This window comes from Phyllostomus hastatus, unplaced genomic scaffold (assembly GCF_019186645.2).
Source record: "Phyllostomus hastatus isolate PE091 unplaced genomic scaffold, TTU_PhHast_1.1 phas_contig_64, whole genome shotgun sequence".
NCBI lineage: Eukaryota > Metazoa > Chordata > Mammalia > Chiroptera > Phyllostomidae > Phyllostomus > Phyllostomus hastatus.
This window is the reverse complement of record NW_025333928.1, coordinates 7,703,199-7,710,852: the sequence shown is the minus strand read 5'-3', so window position 1 is coordinate 7,710,852 and position 7,654 is coordinate 7,703,199. Positions and strand designations below refer to the sequence as shown.

Here is a 7,654-nt window from a genome sequence, read left to right as displayed (position 1 = left end):
ATGTGTGCAAGATACGGCATAGTGTGAAACACCAAGCTTCCATGAGAAAGTTCTAAGATTTCTGGATCTGAGCAGTGAAGATAGCACCTCTGAGTTGAGGGCTGAGGATCACAACAACAGATCTGATCCTTCTATCTCCCCAGAAAACTTTTGTAGTTCCCTAAACTCAACAGCAGGCTAGCAGGTGCCCTAAGTCCCACATACTTAGTTCCTTTACTTTCTTCTTCTGGTCTCTTTACCCAAGCAGTTTGAAACCAGTGCATAAAATAGGTGCCATTAGGGTGACACAAGAGGCTAAAATTGGGAAGAGATTATAAAATGTTGTAATGGTAATAAAAAGTAAGGACACTTTTATTTTACTATTTTATTTTATTTTACTTTACTATTTTATTTTATTTATTTATTTTTTTACTTTATTTATTTTAGCTGGGCTCCAGACCTTGTCTGTCCTGGTCCCATAAGGCCAAAATCGTCATGAGGTCTACATAGGCCAAGACAGATTCACCTCAATCTTCTCTGTCTTCTGCTGGGAAAACATGTCCCAATTACTGAGGGGAGATTTGGTCATGGTGACAACTTGATGATGTGGGAAGTGTCAGGGGCCAGAGGTTCAAATGCTTACTGGGCCCAGGCAGTTAAAGTAATGAACTGGGCCAGGCAGGGATGGAGACTTACTCGAGGGACACACCCCTAGGCTTTGCCCACTGGGGGCCATGTGGATATGCAGGTGTGATATAGCCAGATTTTAGAAAGCCAAATTCTATGTGTGAAATTTATCAATTTTTTTGCCAGTCAATGAAAAGGAAACTTTGTTGAGGACCCAGGATCACAGGGTTCAGGCAGAAGGCTGACCTAAGGGTGAGGAGGTAGGGGAGGGGCCTTATTTGATCTTCTTGGGGTGGAGATTGTTGGTGTGGCTGTACTTCTTTTTGTGGCAGTCAACAATGCAGGGGTGCAGGTGGGTGTAACACTTGTGGCAGATCACCTTGTCACAGTTGTATTTGTGGGGTGAGCTGGTGGAGGGAGAGCTCACTGATGCCACCCCATAGACAAAGCACCAAGCACAGGGTGGACTCTTTCTGAATGTTGTAGAGTGAAAAAGTACGACTATCTTTAAGCTGTTTGCCTGCAAAAATCAGACACTGCTGGACAGGTGGGATGCCCTCCTTGTCCTGGGTTTTGGCTTTGACATTCTCAGTGGTGTCACTGTGCTCAGCCTCGAGGGTGATGGTCTTGCCAGTCTAGGTCTCACAGAGACCTGCATCTCTCATCTGCTGGGGAGGCTGCTGTGTTGTCTCACTGAGAAGAAAGAGGATGGCAGAACTGGAAACCACTGGAACCAGAAACTGCCAAACCTGAAGTTTGCCAATTATTATTTTCTAAAAACATTGAACATACCAGACAGAATACTTCTGTGGGCCAGATGTCGCTTGTGGTCCCCTGTCTCCATTATTGGATGTTTGAGCATGTGCGGGCTCAGTGCTTGGTGCCCAATTGGCCTCCAACACCCTGAACTGTCTTCCTCTCTTCCTTACCCAGGAAGCTTCTGTACTATCAGGAAGGGAAATAGGATTAAGCCCAAGATTGGTAGAAGTTGCCTGATTATTATCTTAATGGGTTAAGTCATCATTAAATTTTCCTGAGCTGGTGGCTTTTTGTGGAAGAAATACTAGGCAAGCTTGAACACCCTGAGAGCTCTGTTAATCTTAGCGTGTTTGAGCTTGGCTATAGCCCCATTAACACTCACTGCATATTTCCTGTGAAAAAGGGTTGGGGATGACCAGAGCCCATAGCACAGAAATATCTCTGTCATGCACGCAGCAGAGGGGAAATGTTGTGGGAGCACACATGGGAAGGCATTGTTAAAGTAGGGGGACTGGGAGCAGGAGGAAGAATCACTTGACCCTGGGAATCTTAAAACTTGATAATTATTATAATAGAGTCACCTGTACTTTGTCATCTAGAAATATCTATTACCTTGAACCTGGGGTTAGATGCCTGCTCCCCAGGGGAACTCTGGAAACAGAGATTTATTCGTGCAGCAATAATTGAAGAGTTCATTTGTTTCCAGTGTGGATCTTTCAACCACAATCAATTTCACTCCCTGTCATAAATAATGGAGGTCACCCAGGCAGCCAGGCAGGGTGGGAGTTGGCTGGTACTGTTGATAGTGTTCAAATAGCATCAAAAGAGAGAGGGGTACATCCCTGCGACAGAGTTTGGAGGGGGCTTGAGTGGCAGATGTGTGTGTGTGTTTTAGCAGAACCTCCCCCACCCCTTAAATGGGAAAGACATTTAGACATTGCATTATTAACTATTAGGGGAGCAACAAGATTGCATCAGTGGACCCGGCACTTGGGCAGCATGGGGGTATGGGGAGGTATAGGGTGTGCTGTAGTTGTACCACTTTTCCTCCAGGCCCCTTAGGCACCAGGCCTGTTTCTCAGGAAATCCCAGTAGCTGGAGGAATTAATAAGCATTCTGCTGTAATTGGCAGGGTTTCAAGGGTGCTCCAGGTTAGGTGCCCTGAGGCACTGTGGAGAACGGCTGTTTGAAGTTTGAATTGTATGAAAATAGAGAAGAAAGGATTAAAAAAATCAGTTCTGGCTGCTTTACAGAGGTTTTCATTGTGAATAAAATAAAATGTAGAAATTTTAAGACTTCCCATCTCTGGAATATACTGACTTAAATCTATCCCCTAGCTTGGTCCTTTTCCCCTGGCTCATAGGGCTGCTGAATCTGTGGCCCCTCTTTACAGCTTCAGGGACTTTGCACATGCTGCTTCTTTTACCTCATGCCTCTTCCTTCTCTTCACTAGGCTCAGCCTTACTTGACTTATGGTTCAGTTTAAATATAATTTCCTCAAGGACATCTTCCAGGCCCAGTTGTATGTTCTCATGGCAACCTCTATCACTTTTTCCGCATACTGGTCATAGTTGAAATCAAACGATCATTTGCATAATTGTTTGGTAAATATCGACTTCCTTCTCTAACCTGAAAACTTCTTGGGAAACAGGGACAATGTCAGTCTTGTTCAAATTGTACACCCAACATGCCAAGAGAAACTGAAGGATATATTGTTGGGCCTCTAGTTCTAATATCTTCCTCTGTATTCTTGTGTATCCTGTGTTGAGTGGCTACCACTCAACAACCAATGTCTGGAAGCCAGCTAGGCTGGACATTGGGGTACATTCAGAAAGGGATTGCAAGTTAGCTGGTGGCAATACCATTAATCTAGGTGGTTGAGCCATTTCAAGCAGACAGATATTCAGACAGTGAGCAAGGGTCGAGGTCAGGTCAATGAAATATAAGGGCAGGTTTTGTAGTTCCACTTGGGAGAAATTTCTTCCCTTTTAAGGGAAAAAACACAGGAAGAAATGACCCCATTTCTCTTCTACATTGTTTTCTCCATTTCCTCCAGTCTTTTCCTGCAATGAACTGGATGTGAAATTTAGAACCGCTGACATCATCTTGAGTCATGAGGAGGGCAGACAGCACAAAGCCCACACATAATGAGGATGGCAGGATGGATGATGGAAAACACTGGTTTTGATGGTATTGTTGAGCCCGGATCATATTATATCCTGGCCCACCCTCTTCTTCCACTAGACATACAGTCTCATGAGTTTATAAATTGTCTCATTGTTTAAGACATTTGAGTGATTACTTGCTGCTGAAGACATCTTAACCGATACAGTTATGCTCCCTCATCCCTGCTTTTCATTACTGGCCTCCTCCTCATTATCATATATTTCTCTGAGTGCTACTTTATGTTGGGTGGGTACAGAAATTTTCAAGACTGTGCTTGGCTGCTGAGTGGAGAGTACTTTTTCTTTTCTTTCTTTCTTTTTTTTTTATAACAGATGCTTCATTTCTTTTGTTTTTTATTTAATTGTTGTTCAAATACAGTTTTCTGACTTTTACCCCCATCCCAGCCAACCCCCCCAGCCCTCCCCATCTCCTTCCCATTTCCACCTCCCCATTAGTTTTTGTCCATGTGTCTTTTATACTTGTTCCTGTAAACCCTTGCCCTTTTCCCCTGAAATTCCCTCCCCTCTCCCCTCTGGTCAGCCTGTTCTCTATTTCCAGGTAGGGAGTTCTTGATGTGCCTTCTCTTCTCCTTAACACACTGTTAGAAAGAACAGACAAGCTATTGACAAACAGCATTTTCACAGAGCATTGCACCTCACAAAGGTCTCACACACCTTTGATCTCATTAGATCTTTACCACAACCTTTTTAAGATGATTTAAGCTGTGACCCTTATCCATTTCAAACACATGGAAGGTGAAGTTTGGATGGAAGTGACTTGCCCAGTTCATCTAGGAAGTCATGAGAGGCAGGCATTCAAACTCAGGGCTTGAGACTTCTGTTTGTACCCCTGATCACAGTGGTCTCTTTGGAGTGGACACTGGGGTGATGCAAAATTTTCATTCATTTCTCTATTCCTTTCCAGTAGGGAGGGAGACCATGGAATTTGCAGTAATGGTTTAGAAGTACTGGCTTTCCCATAGTCCTTCCTACTCTTTAACAATCCCATTACCAGTAGGGCCTGCTTTGGAGCTTGGCCAGACAGAGCATATCTGGATGTGTCCATGCCAGAAGGCAAACTTAGGGGCCTGAATGTTCATCTTATTGGATTGTAGAAATCTAGCTTCCTGGCCTCTGAACCCAACACAATGGGGTGGCTGGGACCTCACTAGGTGGAGTTCAGTGCTGCCATGAAAGTTTGCAGCATTCAAAGGTAGAGGGCTCATTAACCCATACCAGCTGCAGATCTGAGAATAGCTCCAAGGGAGTGATAATGTGTCTGGTTGCCTCAGTGGCTCTGGCTCCAAAGTGAAACCAGGAAAGGACCCTGGTACCTGCTCAGCTCCCTACACTCTCCCAACTCAACTGTCCTCAAGCTCTATCTGTGTCCTAAGTGTCCCCACTAACCAAAGATGGCCTTACTATCTGTCTTACTGAGAAAATATAAAACACCAGATGCCAGGCATTTTCCCAGCTCAAGACCTTGGACAATGTGTGTGAGATGTCTGAAGGACATCACCTTCGATGCTGTCATCATCAACATCATTGTCATCACCAAGATCATCTCCAACAGCAGAATCAACACCAACTACAATACAAGAACTGAGGTTTATAAAGCACTCTATGTGCTTGGTGCACTGTTAAGCACCTTTCACTCTATCTCATTGACTTCTCACAAGTGCCCCATGAAATCAGTGTTGATGTCATTCCCAGTTTACAGAGGACAAAGTTGAGCATGGAACACTAAGTGGCCTGCTTGGAGCTACATACTCATTCATGCTGAAACCAGAATGGAGCCCAGGCACTTCCTGACCCTGAGTCTGAGTTTTCTGCTGCTTCTTCAGAAGAAAACAGAAGTAGTCAGCAATTTATCAATCAACAGAATTAGATTCTATCCCTTCTGCAATTACATCTCATATCCCTAAAGCCCAGGATCAAGAATGGGAATGTGGAAGGAAACGGACTGGTTGTGCCAACTGGGACTGTCCTGAGGGTTAACTGAGATGTAACTGAGAATCAAGGAGGATTGGCCAAAATGGATGTTGGACAAGGCATTAATGAGGCACAGGGGTCCTCCTCTTACAGATAGAGGGAGGGACTTGGGTCAAGCTCATTGTCTCATAGACCTTGTGGCTCCCTACTTCCTCCTCCCAACAGGAGGAGCTATACCCAAACCCATTTTTCCATGGGCCTTTCCCAGAGAACTCCAGAATTCCAGATGCCAGCCTCTATTCCCTATTGTCAAGGCTGCTCTCACACTCACCCTATGACAAGGGAGAGTAATAATAGTGGGGTGGGATCTCTCCCTAGAACAGACTTCCACAGAGGGTCCAGCTGAGCACTCTGGCCTTAGTACATGTTTGTCTAGGGACAACAAGAAGAATGGAGGATCTCGTCTCCTCTTACTGACCCTGGTTCTAAGTCTGCAATAAAGCCATCTGTATGACACTGTGGCATTTCCCACAGATTCTGCACCTGACAGGTGGCAACCACAAAGGGACCCACCTTACTGACAGTGATGTGTCTCTGTGCCTGGAACATAGTGAGCCCTCAACTGTCAAGGTGTGCCAGTTGTCAAGGCATTGTCACGGTCATGATGGTCATCTCCACTGTGAATGTGGCCATCACCACACCTGCCCTTTCCTCTGCCTTTGCTTGGGGGTTCCTGAAGCCCAGAAAGGGACGGGGCACTTTAAGAAACTGCTCCTCATGCTTCAGTGCTGCATCAGAGAAATGTCAGGGGCTGAGTCTTCTCCCCAAAGTAACATGCCCTGTCAATCCATCCTCAGCCCCTGCAAGACCGCTGACAGCAGCCCAAGAAGATTTATTTTGTCTCACTTAATTGCCCTTTTTGTTTTGTAAACACAAAGCTTGCAGCTTATGGTCTGACAGCGAGAATAGCTTTTTTCTTATTAGAAAAAAAAGACATTTGGGCTCATAAAAAAGGTTTCCTCCAGTTCTCTCCAACAGACCCCAACCCCTCTTTGCCTCCTGCAAGGACTTGAGTTTTTTTTTTTTCCAGAAAGATAACAGCACCACTATCAGACAGACCCCAGTGGCCTTGGGCAAATGGCTATCGCTCTCTGGCCTCGTTTTTTTCTTCTATGAAATGGGGATGATAATAGACTAACCACAAAGAGATGTTCCAAAAATTCACTAGTGCAGTGCAGCAGAATTATTGGGAGCCAGAGTTTGGACCCAGAGTTCTTGGGTTCAAATCCCAGCTCTGTCGTTTATTAGCTATGCAATGCAGCTTCTCTGTGCCTCAGTTTCCTGCTGTGTCAAAAGCGGATGCTAATTAACAGTATTTACTGCAGTTTATTAGGGAGGTTGAACAAGTTAACATGTGTAAAGCACTTAGAGGAGTGCCTGGCACATAGTGAGGGCTATATGCAGTGGGAGTCATTTAAATAAGTAGGTGCTGTGAGCTTAGCTCATGCCTGGCATATAGTGGGGAGGTATTATTAGTTTCTTCTGATCAAAGGTTACAAAAGGACTCCTCAAGGAGGACTTTGTTAGGATTTAATAATTTGGGGATTTCATATAAAATTCAGATTTCTGGCTTTTCTTGAGGAACCAGAGGATCAATGATATCACTGGAAGCACATTTCTGCATGACAATAGTTGCTGGGCTGAGCAGTGGCTCCTGACATTACTGTGAGGATCTATGGGCATTTGGATCCCCTGTCTCCCAGCCACAGACCCCTGGAGGTGTTCTTACTCTCAGATGCCACCATAGAAGCCCCCTTTTTTCTCCCAAGATGCTCATCCAGTGTTAAGCTCAGGAAATTTATCATCTTGCCATGGAATGATGTTTTACCTTGACTGGGAGGTGGCCACTTTTTGTCACATAGGGCCTGTTGATTTCCCCAAAGGACTATCCATTTTCAGAGTGAAAGGTTAAAAAGAATTCTCATGTTTCTGTTTGTGCCCAAATGTTAGCCATTTTAACTTCAGTCAGTCACCAGATGATCTGGGTCTGTACATGTGTACATGAGAATTTATATGCTCTTCAGTTTAAATGCAGGAATGATTATAAGTCTTAAGTACACATTGTTTAAATGTATATTTCCACATAAATTTCTCCTGTATGCACTCCAAATATCCACTCACCACTGCTCTGC

The 7,654-nt window shown here is 44.6% G+C and overlaps 1 pseudogene; it reads right to left on the bottom strand.

Moving 5' to 3' along the window:
* Positions 1-880: 880 nt before the first annotated feature.
* On the bottom strand, positions 881-7,327 carry LOC123825437 (annotated as a pseudogene).
* Between the last annotated feature and the right edge of the window lie 327 nt (positions 7,328-7,654).